Source organism: Salvelinus sp. IW2-2015, linkage group LG11 (genome assembly GCF_002910315.2).
Source record: "Salvelinus sp. IW2-2015 linkage group LG11, ASM291031v2, whole genome shotgun sequence".
In the NCBI taxonomy this organism is placed as follows: Eukaryota; Metazoa; Chordata; class Actinopteri; order Salmoniformes; family Salmonidae; genus Salvelinus; species Salvelinus sp. IW2-2015.
Genome location: NC_036851.1, coordinates 29,997,447 through 30,016,003, shown reverse-complemented (window position 1 = coordinate 30,016,003; position 18,557 = coordinate 29,997,447). Strand labels below are relative to the sequence as shown.

Genomic DNA, 18,557 nt, shown 5'->3' with positions numbered 1-18,557 from the left:
CTGTTCGGACGCTACAGACGCTACAGACAGATCGGTAGTACCGGCTTCAGACAAGTCCCAAGATGCTTGTGGACCATCGTGTTCCTTAGGGTCTCAACTTTCCATAGAGGGGTCATAACAGACACTACAGAGAAGACCAATTTTCGGGACGGTCTGACAAACACCACTCTAGCTCTGTCACCTTTCACCGCAGATGCGGAAGTGTTACACAGGCAGATGCGGTTGATTGAGACGCATCCAGTGAAAGAATATCTCTAGCTTAAACTAACGGATTTTTAAATCAAATCTTATTAGTCGCAAGTGCCGAATACAATGAATAACTGACAGTGAAACGCTAACTTATGAGCCCCTAACCAACAATGCAGTTAAAAAAAATATGGATAAGAATAAGAGATAAAAGTAACAAGTAATTAAAGATCAGCAGTAAAAAACAACAGTAAGACTATATACAGGGGGGTGCCGGTACAGATGTGTGGGGTCAATGTGGGGGGGCACCAGTTAGTTGAGGTAATATGTACATGTAGGTAGAGTATGACGATGCTAGATGATAACAACAGAGAAAAGCAGCGGTGTAAAAGAGGGGGAGATGGGGGGGGGGGGAAATGCAAATAGTCTGGGTAGCCATTTGATTAGATGTTCAGGAGTCTTATGGCTTGGGGGTAGAAGCTGTGTAGAAGCCTCGTGGACCTAGACTTGGTGTCCAGTACCGCTTGCCGTGCAGTAGCAGAGAGAACAGTCTATGACTAGGGTGGCTGGAGTCTTTGATAATTTTTAGGGACTTCCTCTGACACCGCCTGGTATAGCAGGCCGTCCTGGATGGCAGGAAGCTTGGCCCCAGTGATGTACCCTCTGTAGTGCCTTGCGGTTGGAGGCCGAGCAGTTGCATACAGGCAGTGATGCAACCAGTCAGGATGCTCTAATGCCAAACCCATGCCAAATCTTTTCAGTCTCGCGAGGGGGAATAGGTTTAGTCGTTCCTCTTCACGACTGTCTTGGTGTGCTTGGACATGTTAGTTTGTTGGTGATGTGGACACCAAGGAATGAAGCTCTCAACCTACTCACTACAGCCCGTCGATGAGAATGGGGTGTGCTAGTCCTCTTTTTCCTGTAGTCACATCCTCTCCTTTGTCTTGATCACAGTTGAGGGAGAGGTTGTTGTCCTGGCACAACTGCAGGTCTCTGACCTGTCTATAGGCTGTCTCGTCATTGTCGGTGATCAGGCCTACCACTGTTGTGTCATCAGCAAACTTAATGATGGTGTTGGAGTCGTGCCTGGCCGTGCAGTCATGGGTGAACAGGGAGTACAGGAGGGGACTGAGCACGCATCCCTAAGAGGCCCCGGTGTTGAGGGGACTATGGTTTATTTGATTTTCCTCCTCAGGAGACTGAAAAGATTTGGTATGGGTCCCCAGATCCTCAAAAAGGTTCTACAGCTGCACCATCGAGAGCATCCTGACCTGTTGCATCACTGCCTGGTATGGTAACTGCTCAGCATCTGACTGTAAGGCGCTACAGAGGGTAGTGCGTACGGCCTAGTACATCACTGGGGCCAAGCTTCCTGACATCCAGGACCTTTTTACTAGGTGGTATCAGAGGAAGGCCCAAAACAATTGTCAAAGACTCCAGTCACCCAAGTCATAGACTGTTCTCTCTGCTACCGCAAGGCAAGCGGAAATGGAGCGCAAAGTCTAGGTCCAAAAGGCTCCTTAACAGCTTCTACCCCCAAGCCATAAGAATGCTGAACAACTAATCAAATGGCTACACGGACTATATACATTGACCCCCCTTAGTTTTTACACTGCTGCTACTCGCTGTTTATTATCTATGCATAGTCACTTTACAAATTACCTCGACTAACCTGTAACCCCGCACATTGCCTCGGTACCAACCTCGTTATTGTTATGTAATTTTCTTGTGTTACTTTTTGATTCAATTTTTTTTCTCACTTTAGATTATTTAGTAAATATTGTATTAACTATATTTTTTTAACTACATTTTTGGTTAAGGGCTCGTAAGTAAGCATTTCACGGTAAGGTCTACAACCTGTTGTATACGGCGCATGTGACAAATACAATTTAATTTGAAGTATTGTTATGGTTAGCCTAAATAAGTACCAGGAGTCAAAATATTCTTAACATTTTACATAATAAATCAGTCTGTGTGCAATAATCACTTTATTGGTCTATTGCACACAAGGTCCAGCCAAAATTTTACTCCCGCTTTTAACCCAACCCCTCCGAAAGACACCCATACAGATTTTAATATGCTTTAACCCTACACATACAATTATCTCAAAGGTCCCTCACTCGAGTAGTGTATTTCAAGTATTGATTCAACCACAAAGACCAGGGAGCTTTTCGCAGTGATGCAGCCAGTCAATATGCTTTCAATGGTACAGCTGTAGAACCTTTTCAGGATTTGAGTGCCTATGCCAAACTTTTTCAACCTCCTGGGGGGGAAGAGGCACTGTCGCGCCTTCTTCACGACTGTGCGTGTTGGTTTGGAACATTTTACTGATTTAGTGTCCGTGGCAACAACTGAAAATGTGTGCTGTTGGTGGTACTCAAGGACTGGAGTTGGGCCACCTGTATCTACGTAGTGACTGGGTGTATTAATACACCATCTAAAGCCTAATAAATAACTTTACCATGCTCAAAGGAATATTCAGTGTTATTTTTACACATATACCAATAAGTGCCCTTTGCTGCTTGGTATGGCAATAGCACCGCCCTCGATCGCATGGCGTTACAGACGGTTGTGTGGACAGCCCAGTACATTACTGGAGCCGAGCTCCCTGCCATCCAGAACCTCTATATCAGGCGGTGTGAAAAGAACCGCCAGAAAATCGTCAAAGACCCCAATCATCCAAGCCATAGATAAATAGTCTTGCTGCCGCACGGCAAGAGGTACTGGTGCATCAAGTCTTGAATAGCTTCTATCCATAAGCAATATGATAAATAGCAAACAAAATAGCTACACAGACCGAGTTTACCTTGTATCTTTATTGACCTTTATTTCAGTATTTGCACTGTCTCCATGCACACTCACAGGGCCCTACACACTCCCACACACTCTCACTCCAACACACACACACACACACACACACACAAACACTCACTCCATTATTTCTTCACTCACACATAATATGTACATACATTTATACTGACCCTACAAACTCGCACACCCACATGCAAGCTGCTGCTACTCTGTTTATCTTATATCCTGTTGCATAGTCACCTTACCCCTATACATATCTACCTCCATCACTCCAGTATCCCTGCACATGTAAATATGATATTGGAACTGACTTTTTAAATATTTCCAGTATATAGTATGCTTACTTAATTGTGTATTTCATATTTTTCTTATTTCTCGTGTTTTTTTATGATTATTTGACAAGTGGAATGATGCAGCCACCACCATGCTTCACCGTAGGGATGGTGCCAGGTTTGCTCCAGACGTGACACTTGGCATTCAGGCCACAGAGTTCAATCTTGGTTTCATCAGACCATAGAATCTTGTTTCTCATGGTCTGAGAGTCCTTTAAGTGCCTTTTGGCAGACTCCAAGTGGTTTGTCATGTGCCTTTAACTGAGGGGTGGCTTCCGTCTGGCCACTCTACCATAAATGCCTGATTGGTGGAGTGCTGCAGAGATGGTTGTCCTTCTGGAAGGTTCTCTCTGGAGCTCCTGTCAGAGTGAACATCGGGATCTTGGTTACCTCCCTGACCAAGGCCCTTCTCACCAGATTACTTAGTTTGGCCGGGCTGCCAGCACCAAGAGTCTTGGAGGTTCCTGTTCTGTTTTTATTTTTAATACATTTGCAAAAATGTCTAAAAACCTGTTCTCACTTTGTCATTATGGGGTATTGTGTGTAGATTGATGAGGGGAAAAAATAATTTAATACATTTTAGAATAAGGCTGTAACGTAACAAAATGTGGAAAAGGGGAAGGGGTCTGAATACTTTTTGAATGCACTGTATATAAATCTGGTACAGGTGGGTTTTTTTTGTTGCCCATGACAATGTGTGAGGTGTATACTTTTGTTTCAAAGTAGATTTTTTTTAAAGACTACCAAGAAACACTCTGTGACCCTAATTTAGACCACTGCAGTAAAAGGTTAATGGCTATGATGGGAAAAAACTGAGGATGGATCAACAACATTGTTGTTACTTCACAATACTAACCTAAATGACAGAAGGAAAAAAAGGAATACTGTACATTATAAAACATATAGCAAGACATGCATCCTTTTTGCAACAAGGCACTAAAGTAAAACTACATAAAATGTGGCAAAGGAATTTACTTTTTGTCCTGAATACAAAGTATTATGTTTGGGGCAAATCCAGCAATGAGTAACACTCTCCATATTTTAAAGCATTTTATTTTCTATTTATCCTTTATTTAAACAGAGAGTCACATTGAGATTAAAAATCTATTTTACAAGAGAGCCCTGTATACATTACAATAAAAACAGAATAATAAAACATACAAGTATATAAAACAATATATAATTCAGCACACAATAACAAAATAAACATATTTAATTAAAGCATTCAACTACATAGAGGTCCTCAATCAATAATGTAAACTGCCTGAGGGGCACTAGCACATCTAACTGCAGTGAACTCCGCAGATAGTTCCACAAATTAGGTGCAGAAAAACAAAACGCAGATTTTCCCCAATTCTGTAGAGACTGAAGGGCTCTCTAGTGTTATCCATTACTAAGAACAGGTTTGGTAACTTGTTATTCTTAACTTAATGAAGTTACATATAAAGGAAGTTTCTGTAAGATTACATTGTAAATAAATAAAAGACAATGCAGTTATCTTCTTACAGACAGAGAGGTCCATCCCATATTTTAATCCATACTACAATGAGTCCTAAAATTGTCCACTGTGATTAAACGAATTGCGGAATGGTAGACTGCGTCCAAGGGTTTTAAAACAGAGGTTGCCGCATGCATGTAAACAATATCACCAAACTCCAATACAGGGAGAAGAGTTGTTTGAACAATCTTTCTCCTATTTTCAATACTGAGGCATGATTTATTTCAATATAAAGAAAACTCTCTTGGATTTTAGCTTCTTGTCATCAGTCCAGACACCCAGGAACTTATATTGAGAAACAAGACCGATGTGGGCTCCATTTGTAGCGCAAATATGCAGGTCCTCATGGTCAACATTTCGTGACCTAGAGAACAGCATGAGCTTGGTTTTACTTGTATTTAACACTAATTTAAGATCTGTAAGTGATTTCTGAATTGAATCAAAGTTCACGAGTCACCTGCTGCACTGTGGCGGCACAGGAATAAAAAACTGTGTCATCTGCATAGAGATGAATGTTACAAGTATTAACAGTTTTTCTTATGTCATTAATATACACGGTGAACCATAATGGACCCAAAATCGAACCCTGAGGAACACCTTTCTGAATCTCAAGAAATTCTGATTGAATCTCATCTGTCAAGATGGCCTGAGTTCTGTCGCTAAAATAATTCTGAAACCATAAACAGGCTTTATATCCCAGACCTATTTTTGATATCATTCTGTTTTGCTGAAGAAGTTCAGTGTCGAATATCTTTGACAGGTCAATAAACAAGGCAGCAGAGCTCTTTAAAGCATCCAAAGCATTGACTAGATCATTAACAACTAGGATGGTTTCTGTGGTAGTACCATGCCCAGGCCTAAATCCTGATTGGTTTATATTAAAAATACAATTATCAGATAAAAAGGAACGAAGTTGTACATTAACCAAAGATTCAATAATCTTAGCTAAATAAGGTAGTCTTGAAATGGGGCGATAGTTGTCAAGATCACTTGTATCCCCACTCTTATGTGCTGCTGAGCCCAGCAATAAAGGGAGCTCCACACTTAAGCAGACCAGGCCCCAAATGATCAACCCCTGTGGATTTTTTTTGTCTAACGTTAGCAAAGCATCCAGGACTTCTTTATCAGTGAATTTCTGAAACGAAAACTCCTGACCGGCATTTTCAGTATCATTTAATAGATTTTCACCGTCAACATCCAAACTATTCTTTTTAAGAGCTGGCTTTGAAATACATTCAAATATATAGCCTGCAGAGATAAAATGGTGATTAAATGCATTAATGATATCAATTCTGTCAGTAATAAGGCCAGAATCCAAATAAATGTATTGGGGAGAGAAGAAGAGACACAACCCTTCAGTGACATAACAGCTTTTCAAAATGTAGCTGGGTTCCCTGTACATTCAGATAGTGTATTAACATAATAATCTGATTTAGCTTTTTAACTAGTTTTACACACATTTCTCAATCGCCTGAAAGACTGCCAGTCTGGGAGTCTGTGAATCTAGCTTTGGCCCAGGCAGCATCTCTGTTGTGTAGGACTTCAGATAGCTCTCGACAACCAAGGGCAAGACCTATTTTTAATTCTCAGTTTTTTTTTAAATGAGCATGTTTAACTACAATACAATTGAAAACATTTGAGAAGTGGTTCAGAGCAAACTCTGGGTCAGGTATAGATGCAATACAATCAAAGTCAACAAAATAAAAAGTCACAAAAAAATGCCTGTTCATTGAAATGTTTAAAATTCCTCTTGTTGATGAAACGAGGTTTGGCTCTAGGCATCCGTATATCCCTGACACATACAATGGGACAGTGGTCACTAATATCCAAAGCAAATACCCCACTCCCAGAATATTTCTCTGGAGTATTTGTAAATATGAGGTCAATCAAAGTCGATTTCATAGGGTCCTTTAAGTTAGGACGAGTAGACTTTGTAATCAGCTGGGTGATATTTAGATTAGTACAAAAATGATTTAAACAGTCAGCATCCTGCGTTCCCCATGCAAGATTAAAATCTCCAGCAATCAACACCTCTGGGGCAGTAAAAATGGCAATTAAATCAGTGAGTTTGTTTAGTACATCTTGGCGGAGGGTGGACAATAGATTCCTATAACTGTTCTTTTTTAGTTTGAAACCAACTGAAGATTTCAAGCCAACAATTCAAATTTTTTAGGACTGGAGGTAGCCTTTAACAGAGACACAGAAATAAGATTCTTCATGGAAATAGCAACATCACCACCTTTGCCTTTCCTATCAGCCCTAAACACATTGTAACCATCCATAGCAACCTCCGAGTCTCAGGTTATCAGTCAACCAGGAATCAGATCAAATAAAAATATCAGGGTCTGCCTGAGGCCCAGATCTTGACATGATCCATTTTAGGTAATAAACTACGAATGTTAAGATGTAAAAATGTCAAACCTTTTCTGCATTTCAAATCACACAGAATTCCAATACAAGTCAGATTACTGTGAGATATCAGAAGAAAAGAAAACTCAAAAATTGGATTACACCTTTTAGGAAAAGAAAATTAAGTAGGAATAGCAGTTATATTTCTCCTGTCAGCACCATTAGGCATGTCACCACTATCAGATACAACATGTGGAACTCTCACAGTAACTAAAGAGGAGATGGTAAAAACGGACTTACATGTAATGCTAATATTGTCCTCACATCAATTTAGTTGACCAAGAACCTTTCCAATGTTTGATGACAACAGCTGGGAGCCATTTTCACCAAGGTGAATTCTGTCTTCCACAAAGTAGCCTATTCCAGAAGGAGTCAACATTGTCAACGAAGGACATGCCCAAGTCCTCGGTCAGACGCATTAACCACTGGTGAAGAGACCAAAGACGGCTAAAATAGTCAGTCCCACAACGGCGAGGAGATGGAATTGGGCCCGAGACAATTATATGTTCTGCTAATTTCTGAGCATTCTCCAAGAGCTGGAAGAAATTGTCTTTTAGCATTACAGATTTCACACACATAATCTCAGTCCAACCCTAGCCCCACTAGGGGCTCCTCTAACTAGCCCCCCACAAATGACCACCGTAGACCCTGGTGAAGCAGAAACCACATTAGACCCCAGCGATGCCATCACAACATTGGCCGATACGGAAAGGAACCTCTGACGCTCCATGTTGTGGGTATGCTTGACATTCACAATGACTGGGGTGTTTTTCACGATAAATAGAAACACAATGGAGATAAGCACAGGCAAAATCCTAGAGGAAAAGCTGCTTCTGTCTACTTTCCACCAGACACTGGGAGACAAATTCACCTTTCAACAGGACAATAACCTAAAGCAGAAAGCCAAATCTATACTGGAGTAACTTACCAAGAAGACAGTGAATTCTCCTGAGTGGCCTAGTTACAGTTTTGACTTAAATCTGCTTAAGCATGGCAAGACTTGAAAATGGCTGTCTAGCAATGATCAACGACTAACTTAACAGAGCTTAAATAATTTTAGAAATTGTAATGCGCAATTGCACAATCCAGGTGTGCAAATCAGGTGTAATCGCTGCCCAATTTGTTTCTTACATTGACTCAAGATATACAAGTGATTTATTTTTTATAATAATTTTTTGTGTGTGTCTGTCACGTTCCTGACCTGTTTTCCGTTGTTTTTGTATTTGTTTAGTATGGTCAGGGCGTGAGCTGGGTGGGTAGTCTATGTTATGTGTTTCTATGTTGGGTTCAATGTGTTGCCTGATATGGTTCTCAATTAGGGGCAGGTGTTTGACGTTTCCTCTGATTGAGAACCATATTAAGGTAGGCTGTTCTCACTGTTTGTTTGTGGGTGATTGTCTTCCGTGTCAGTGTTTGTTACCACACGGGACTGTTTCGTTTGTCTAGTCTGTTCCTGTTCGTGCGTTCTTCGTTTATATGTAAGTTCTCATGTTCAGGTCGGTCTACGTCGTTTTTTGTTTTGTAATTTCTCAAGTGTATTTCGTGTTCGTCTTGTCTAAATAAATTCATCATGTCTTCACAACACGCTGCGTTTTGGTCCGATCCCTACACCTCCTCTTCAGAAGAGGAGGAGAACAATCGTTACAGTGTCTTTCATTCCCTTTGACATTATGGTGTATGTTGTGTAGATCGTTGACAAAAAATAAAATTAAACCCATATGAATCTCACTTTGTAACACAGTAAAATGTGAAGTAATTGTTTATCTTTTTTTGTCTCGTGCTAGATTTTACCTGGTTCATGATGGACGTTTTGCGTCCCAGCCGGCTGCCCGGGAAACGGAAGATGCTCCTCTTGCTGCCGTCGTCCGACTCTGACTTAACGTGCTTCTCGTGGTCAACCTTCTCGCCCTTCTCTCCCTTCTCCTTCTTCTCCTCCTCTTTCTGACGTGACTTCTTCTTGCGGTTGCGTCGTTCCTTCGCGCTCTTGGAGCTGAGCTTGGACGCCTCGGAGGAGCTGCGTGATAGTTGTCCACCGCCCTCCGTTGCGTCTCCCCCCTCTACCACGTCGCCCACCGAAACCGTGCCCGCCGAGGTCGCCATGGCAGCAGCCTGAGGGTGAGGAGGTGGGAGACAGGTAAGAGAGGGGAAAAGTGAAGGGAGTCAGACAGATGGACTAGGGCTGACCCCAATTATTCTTATCGATTCTGATTTGATTTGTTTACTCTGACTCAAATCACTTTTTGATGATTCTAATATTTGCTAAACAATTTCTTAGCATGAAGCATGGCGCATGAGTTACTCAGTAGGCTATAGGATATGTCTTCTGCAGAGGAACAAGACAAAGCCATGAGAAAACAGGTTTTGCTAAGTCATTGATATTAAAGTCCTAAAAACAGGTTGGCTCACTAATACGTTATCACATGGAAAACACCCTTTTAGGATGAGAAACACCTGATTTTGGTACAGTCGAGTAGCATTAACTGAAGTTACTAACATAAGCTACAATTTTGTGGTTTGTGTATTAAACAAAATGATGAAATCGATAAGAATTTCAAAAGACAGACAGGCAGACTGAGAGACAGCACCCACACCCAGTCTGTGACTAACCTGTGCATCCTGAAGGGTGGCAAGACAGAACAGGTAAGAGAAGGGAGAGGTGAAGGGAGTGAGACGTATAGAGACAGACACAGACCCAGCAATTAGACAGACAGACCGACAAATGCCTCACCACCCAGGCTAACCAGGGAGGGACTAACCTGTGCATCCTCCTGCTGGTTCTTGATCTGCTCCAGCATGGCTTTGAACTCGGCCTCTTTCTGCTCGGCCTCCTCTATCGTCGCCTGGTTCTGCTCCTCATAGGCCATGGCCACCACAGCCAGGATCAGATTGACCAGGTAGAAGGATCCAACGAAAATCACCAACACAAAGAAGATCATGTAGGTTTTCCCTGCCGCTCGCAGAGTCTGGGAGGGAGAGGAGGAATGAGAGAAAGAGAAAGACGGAAAACAAGGAGAAACAACATATACTGTTACAATGGTCACAATGAATAAACATGATCATCTTGATTCATTCACTGTTCAGAGTGGCAGTATTTAGCTTTTTCTATTGGAGTTGTATCCTCTCATGCTTCTCCAGAGTTGAGGTACTTCCCTGTGCATGTCTGTCAATGCATGGTGTTTCTACCTGTGGCACTGTTAGCAGTGCTTTACCATCAACCAATGGGTTTCTCTGGGAATGGCTCCAGACATGGGAGCCGTGAGGGTGCTGGCACGTCTATACCAGGGGTGTGAGTGTGCACTTTTTTTGCACTTGTGAAATGTAGGCTATAAAAGCGCACGATCATGAATATGAAAGCATGTCTCTATGCAATGCATTATGAACATGTATAATCTATATCAATAGGCATACAAAATTAGGAGAAAACAAGGCTATTATAAGAGTGTCCTCCCCTCCTCAATAGCCACCTTTTACCAAGGACACTAATACAGTATGTATCCTACCACAGAAGTGTTTTTAAGTCTGCCACACACCCCCTTTGAATCAGCTTTTGTTTTTTCAGAGGAGAAAAACTTGCACACGTTTAAAAACAATATGCTACTTACTACTTACTTTATCTTCAAAATGTCTTTCCCAACTAACTTAATTTGTTTTGAGCACTTTACATATTTATTTTAGGAGGACAGTACTGGTGAACTGACAGTCCCCAGCTCAAAAGAACAAGATAGAGCTGTCTCAATCCATCGGTTTGGTTTCATTGCTCTTCCAAGCCGCCTGCATTGAATTACACTGCTTGCGTCATTACAAGCAGGAGTTATTCCAGTATACATGTTCTGTCTATGAGAAACTCGGCCTTACCAACATGTAGAGGTTCTCCCAAAAGTCTTGGGTCATGAGGCGGAAGAGAGTGAGGAAGGCCCAGCCGAAGCTATCAAAGCTGGTGTAGCCGTAGTTTGGGTTTCTCCCGGCCTTCATACACGTGTAGCCCTCAGGGCACCGCCTGGGAGGAAGGGATGGAGGAACGAACAAACGGAGGGGAGGAGGGGGAGTCATGATTTTCAAGCAAATCTTCCAATTTATGTTTTGTGTGAACGTCCTAGTTATGTTAGTATTATGCTCTCAGTTGTTCTCTTGTATGGTGGCTATTACAACTTACTGGAAGTTTGTTTGTAGTAATAGAGCATGAGACTCACCCTGAGTCTGAGCTGTTTCCGCACAGCAGAGCATCCAGCTGCCCGGGAAGGATGTAGAAGTTGGCTGAAAAAGTGAAGTGCATGTCAATATGTCTTCATTTTCATCTTTACTCAGACAATTAGACTGATTCAGACTCTTATGGTTATGTGGAATTGTGTCTGTTTCCGATGTGCCGTGGACTCACCATAATTCATGATATACTGCATGTTATTTTATTTAACCAGAAATGTACAAACGAATGTCTTTCCATCTAATCATGTTGTAATGACCCCTAATGAATTCTGAACCCTCAGTCCGTCTCTTCCCAATGCTGCCCTGCCACTTTAACTTCCTGCACATTAGGGTTGAATATTTTCCAGAAAATAACCAGGTTTCCATCCAACCTTTTTATGCAAGTAAAGTACGTTGGATAAAAAAAACTTCACAACAGGCCTGATGGAAACAGAAAAACGTTCCTAAATGTAGACGAAACTAAATACTCTAGAAAAAGGTAGGATCTTGGTAAAATGAATTATGTGAGAAATGTCAGTGGAAATGCTTTTATGCACAAATATTGATATAATAACAGTCAAATCGAAGTAGACTTGAAATCACGGTCCTCCCACTACAACTCATCAGGAAAGTATGCAGTTTATTAGGCTCCAGATTAAATAAATTATGATGAACTTCACAGGGTGGTGAAAGTGCAAGGTGATGAGCTTGATGCTCCTTTCCAATAAATATTCAGAGTCTTATTGTCACGATTCCTAATGAAGAGGCTCCCCTTCCTGTTCGGGTGGCGCTCAGCGGTCGTCGTCACCGGCCTACTAGCTGCCACTGATCCTTTTTTTCTGTTTATTGGTTTCACCTGTTTTGTGTTTGGTTAATTAGTTGGGCTTTATTTCCCAGCAGGCCCGCATGCTAGTTGTGCGGGATTGTTTGTGTAACTAGGGTGCACGTTTGAGGTATTCGTGTTTTGTGGGTTTTGCTGGACTGTTGCAGTCCCGGTTTTGGGCATTTGTTTTGTGTGCGCCCTGTGTTTTGTGTGGTGGCTTATGTTCGCAGTTTTGTGCATTAAATTAGCACTACCACTGAATCTCCTGCTTCCTGCGCCTGACTTCGCACCCCTACACCCAGATCGTTACACTTATTTTGGTGACATGATCATTGATGCTTGGCTGCCGTTTGACAAATAAAAATAATATTGTCCATAATCTCATCATGTAGGCTATACCCGCACTGTGTCTGTGGGCTGTTGGCTAAAGCGCATCTGCCAAAACAGAGTGGGCAGAGTTTTCCAACCAATTAGATGGAAACCTAGCTAGTCTACACATGTTCCTTCCCGAGAAAATTGCAAACCCCTCCCGGTTATCCCAGGTATTCCTGTTCACACCGGAAATTATATTTAAAAGCATATAAATAACCTACCAGCAAAAAAAATGTTCTTATAGGCTACATGTAAATTGATAAAAAATACAGTGCATTTGGAAAGTATTCAGACCCCTTGATTTTTTCCAAATGGTCTTTTTTTGTTGTTGCCTATTCTTAAAACGGATTAAATAGCCCCCCCCCCCCCAATCAATCGACACCACAATACCCCATAATGACAAAGCAAAAATACATTTTTAGAAATGTTTGCATATGTATTAAAAAATAAACAGTAAAATCAGTATTATAACCCTTTACTCAGTACTTGGTTGAAGCACCTTTGGTAGCGATTACACCTCAAGTCTTCTTGGGTATGACACTACAAGCTTGGCCCACCTGTATTTGTGGAGTTTCAGCAGATTTCAGCAGATCCTCTCAAGCTCTGTCAGGTTGGATGAGAGCGTTTGTTGCACAGCTATTTTCAGGTCTTTCCAGAGATGTTTGATCGGAATCAAGTCTGGCTCCGGCTGGGCCACTCAAGGAAATTCAGAGACTTCGTCCGAGCCACTCCTGCGCTGTCTTGGCTGGTGCTTAGGGCTATTGTCTTGTTGGAGGTGAACCGTCGCCCCAAGTCTGAGGTCGTGAGAATTCTGGAGCAGATTTTAATCAAGGATCTCTCTGTACTTTAATCCGCTTATCTTTGCCTCGATCCTGACTAGCCTCCTGACTAGTCCCTGCCACTGAAAAACATCCCCACAGCATCATTCTGCCAATAAGGCTGTAACTTAACAAAAAGTGGAATAAGTCAAGGGGTCTGAAAACTTTCCGAAGGAACTGTACATAGTCATTGAACACTGGTCCTTAAACATATTTACATACTATATGCATACACTGTATTCTAGTCAAAGGTCATCCTACATTACTACTGCTGTACACACCTTTTCTATTCATATACTGTCCAGACACACCATCATATACAGTGGGGCAAAAAGGTATTTAGTCAGCCACCAATTGTGCAAGTTCTCCCACTTAAAAAGATGGAGAGGCCTGTAATTTTCATCATAGGTACACTTCAACTATGACAGACAAAATGAGAAAAGAAATCCAGAAAATCACATTGTAGGATTTTTAATTTATTTATTTGCAAATTATGGTGGAAAATAAGTATTTGGTCACCTACAAACAAGCAATATTTCTGGCTCTCACAGACCTGTAACTTCTTCTTTAAGAGGCTCCTCTGTCCTCCACTCGTTACCTGTATTAATGAGACCTGTTTGAACTTGTTATCGTATAAAAGACACCTGTCCACAACCTCAAACAGTCACACTCCAAACTCCATATGGCCAAGACCAAAGAGCTGTCAAAGGACACCAGAAACAAAATTTGTAGACCTGCACCAGGCTGGGAAGACTGAATCTGCAATAGGTAAGCTGCTTTGTTTGAAGCAATCAACTGTTGGAGCAATTATTAGGAAATGGAAGACATACAAGACCACTGATAATCTCCCTCGATCTGGGCTCCACGCAAGATCTCACCCGTGGGGTCAAAATGATCACAAGAACGGTGAGCAAAAATCCCAGAACCACACGGAGGGACCTAGTGAATGACCTGCAGAGAGCTGGGACCAAAGTAAAAAGCCTACCATCAGTAACACACTACGCGCCGCCAGGGACTCAAATCCTGCAGTGCAGACGTGTCCCCTGCTTAAGCCAGTACATGTCCAGGCCCGTCTGAAGTTTGCTAGAGAGCATTTGGATGATCCAGAAGAAGAGTGGGAGAAATGTCATATGGTCAGATGAAACCAAAATATAACTTTTTGGTAAAAACTCAACTCGTCGTGTTTGGAGGACAAGAATGCTGAGTTGCATCCAAAGAACACCATACCTACTGTGAAGCATGGGGGTGGAAACATCATGCTTTGGGGCTGTTTTTCTGCAAAGGGACCAGGACGACTGATCCGTGTAAAGGAAGAATGAATGGGGCATGTATCGTGAGATTTTGAGTGAAAACCTTCCATCAGCAAGGGCATTGAAGATGAACGTGGCTGGGTCTTTCAGCATGACAATGATCCCAAACACACCACCCGGGCAACGAAGGAGTGGCTTCGTAAGAAGCATTTCAAGGTCCTGGAGTGGCTTAGCCAGTCTCCAGATCTCAACCCCCATAGAAAATCTTTGGAGGGAGTTGAAGTCCATGTTGCCACAGCAACAGCCCCAAAACATCACTGCTCTAGAGGAGATCTGCATGGAGGAATGGGCCAAAATACCAGCAACAGTGTGTGAAAACCTTGTGAAGACTTACAGAAAACGTTTCACCTCTGTCATTGCAACAAAGGGTTATATAACAAAGTCATTGCAGATAAACTTTTGTTATTGACCAAATACTTATTTTCCACCATAATTTGCAAATAAATTCATTAAAAATCCTACAATGTGATTTTCTGGATTTTTTTTTCTCATTTTGTCTGTCATAGTTGAAGTGTACCTATGATGAAAATGACAGGCCTCTCTCATCTTTTTAAGTGGGAGAACTTGCACAATTGGTGGCTGACTAAAAACTTTTTTGCCCCACTGTATACATACACAAAAGTATGTGGATTCAGCTTTTCAAATTAGTGGATTCAGCTATTTCAGCCACACCCATTGCTGACAGGTGTATAAAATCGGGCACAGCCATGCAATCTCCATAGACAAAAATTGGCAGTACAATGGCCTATTGAAGCGCTCAGTGACTTTCAACATGGGATGCCACCTTTCCAACAAGTCAGTTCGTCAAATGTCTGCCCTGCTAGAGCTGCCCCGGTCAACTGCAAGTGCTGTTATTGTGAAATGGAAACTTCTAGGAGCAACGGCACAGCCGTGAAGTAGTAGACAACTCAAGCTCACAGAACGGGACCGCCGGGTGCTGAAGCTCCTAATGCTTAAAAATCATCTGTCCTCGGTTGCAACACTCACTACAGAGTTCCAAACTGCCTCTGGAAGCAATGTCAGCACAATAACTGTTTGTCGGGAGCTTCATGAAATGGGTTTTCATGGCTGAGCAGCCGCACACAAGCCTAAGATCACAATGTGCAGTGCCAAGCGTCGGCTGGAGTGGTGTAAAGCTTGCTGTCATTGGACTCTGGACCAGTGGAAACGCGTTCTCTGGAATGATGAATCACACTTCACCATCTGGCAGTCCGACGGATAAATCTGGATTTGGCGGATGCCAGAAGAACGCTACCTGCCCCAATATATAGTTCCAACTGTAAAGTTTGGTGGAGGAGGAATAATGGTCTGGGGTTGTATTTTATGGTTCAGGTTAGGCTCCTTAGTTCCAGTTAAGGTAAATCTTAACGCTACAACATACAATGAAATTCTGGACGATTCTGTGCTTCCAACCTTGTGGCAACAGTTTGGGGAAGGCCCTTTCCTATTTCAGCATGACAATGCCCCCATGCACAAAGCAAGGTCCATAGAGACATGGTTTGTTGAGATCGGTGTGGAAGAACTTGACTGGCCTGCACAGAGCCCTAACCTCAACCCCATCAAACACCTTTGGGATGACTTGGAACGCCGACTGCGAGCCAGACCTAATCACCCAACATCAGTGCCTGACCTCACTAATGCTCTTGTGGCTGAATGGAAGCAAGTCCCCGCAGAAATGTTCAAACATATAGTGGAAAACCTTCCCAGAAAGGTGGAGGCTGTTACAGCAGCAAAGGGGGACCAACTCCATATTAATGCCCATGATTTTGAATGAGTTGTTCGACAAGCACATGTCCACATACTCTTGGTAATATAGTGTATACATATTTGCTAAATGAGTATGGATTAAGTCTGTTTGTTTCCTGCCCGTGAATTCGATGGCAAATCAGCTCTTTCAACATAACTAGCTAACAATGAACCACCAGAACCACCCCAGTACATTTCAAACTGTTCCTAAATCACGATCAGTATAAGGAATTTAGTTTGCTAAGTAGAAGATTTACATCAATCAAATTAAATCTGATTTTATTTGTTGCGTACACATATTTTGCAGATGTTATTGCAGGTGCAGTGAAACTCTTGTTTCTAGCTCCAACAGTGCAGTAATACCGAACAATACACATAAATCCAACAAATTAAAAGAAAGGAATATAAAAAGAAAGGAAGTCTGTCGGTTCTAAACCGAAAAGAAAAAGATTCAAACAAAAAATATTAAAAATATTTACAAAATGTACAGGAGCTCTCTGCCTAGGCTACCTCACAGCACCATGGCAAAATTACAAAATGTGTAGAAAAGCTGAAAATGAGCTCTAAAACAGCAACATTTTCTCTCAGCCTGGAAAATAGTATGGATTAGCTATAAAACTGCACAATGTTCTCTTTGTCACATGGCACAAAAAAAATCCTAAACAAAAAATCCCAAATGTTGACTCTACGTCACTGCCTGTCATTTGAACGTTTCATTCCGTTTTGATCAGTTGTGGTTCTACTCTTGACGGTTTATTTAAGTTTTATTTAAACTTTATTTCACTATAAGGTCTAGAAAGGCACAGTAGCAGGCTAGTCCGGCTGTATTTTTACTTATGATACAGAGATTCTCTGTCTTGCGGATCTTAATTCTCCCACATCGTCCTATTATATTGTGGCCACATGCTCCCGGCAAGCCCAATTATTCAGGAAAGTTTAACATGCGCTCTGCCTCCTATGATTCAAACGGCTGTTCCTCGCGGACCTATAACCATAACGCTTCAATATAGCATTTGTAATTTAACGTTTAAAATGTATTACATTTTATGTCTGGCATAAACACAACCAGTCACAATGTTTTAATCTGATTAGGCCACTTCAAAAGTATCCTGTAGGCTACATGTGCACGTTTGTCCACTCCACTCTAATATAATACCAGCATCCAAACTGCACTATCATTTGAGCAATGGAAAGAGACATCTGTTACAACAGATCAAAAAGTTTAATGACATTCGCAGGTTTGTCCAGATTGGATGCTCTTATTTGATCGAGGTGTTGAAAAGTCAAACCATGATGTTGAAGCGCCCGAAGTCGGTAATCATTATCCAGTTATGCTTTGCTAATTGGTCGTGTGGTGCATTGCCACAGAAACCAGTTGGTGGAAAATTCATTGCATATGTCTTATATAATTATACATATAGCATAACATTTTTGAATTGATTTCCTCCTACCTGATCATTGTCTGCAGCCGGCTCTGATCGTAGAGTAATGAGACAGGCAGGGAGTCTCCTTCGTGGTGGTCGGCTAACCCTCAACCTTCTGGCCCGTAGCCCTGTGTGGCATTGATAGTGCCACAAAAACATTCTAAAGTGGTAAAGTCGATATCCACGTTTTCAAACACAGGGTTGTCAAACACAGTTATTGTTATTTGTGGTCATAATCATGATTTATTTAGTTAATTCAATGAGGAGGGTTTGCACATTTTTTACAGTACAAGGGGAGGATCATGTGAAAATATTTGTAACGTTTGGGAGGAAGGTGCAATTTTTTGTGGCAGTTCTGTTGATACACTGTCACGCCCTGACCTTAGAGATCCTTATTTATTCTCTATGTTTGGTTGGGTCCGGGTGTGACTCGGGTGGGAAAATCTATGCTTTCTATTTCTTTGTTGTTTTGCAGAGTGTGGTTCCCAATCAGAGGCAGCTGTCTATCGTTGTCTCTGATTGGGGATCATATATAAGTTGTGATTTCCGTTTGGGTTTTGTGGGGTGTTATTTTCTGTTTAGTGTCTGTGCTTGACGGAACTGTTCGCTTTCGGATTTGTTATTTTTGTTTGAGTGTTTCTTGTAA

At 41.8% G+C, this 18,557-nt stretch overlaps 1 pseudogene; it reads right to left on the bottom strand.

Annotated features, from left to right (window-relative positions):
* LOC111970145 (sodium channel protein type 8 subunit alpha-like) overlaps positions 1-18,557 on the bottom strand; it is a 98,477-nt pseudogene that overhangs the window by 41,028 nt on the left and 38,892 nt on the right.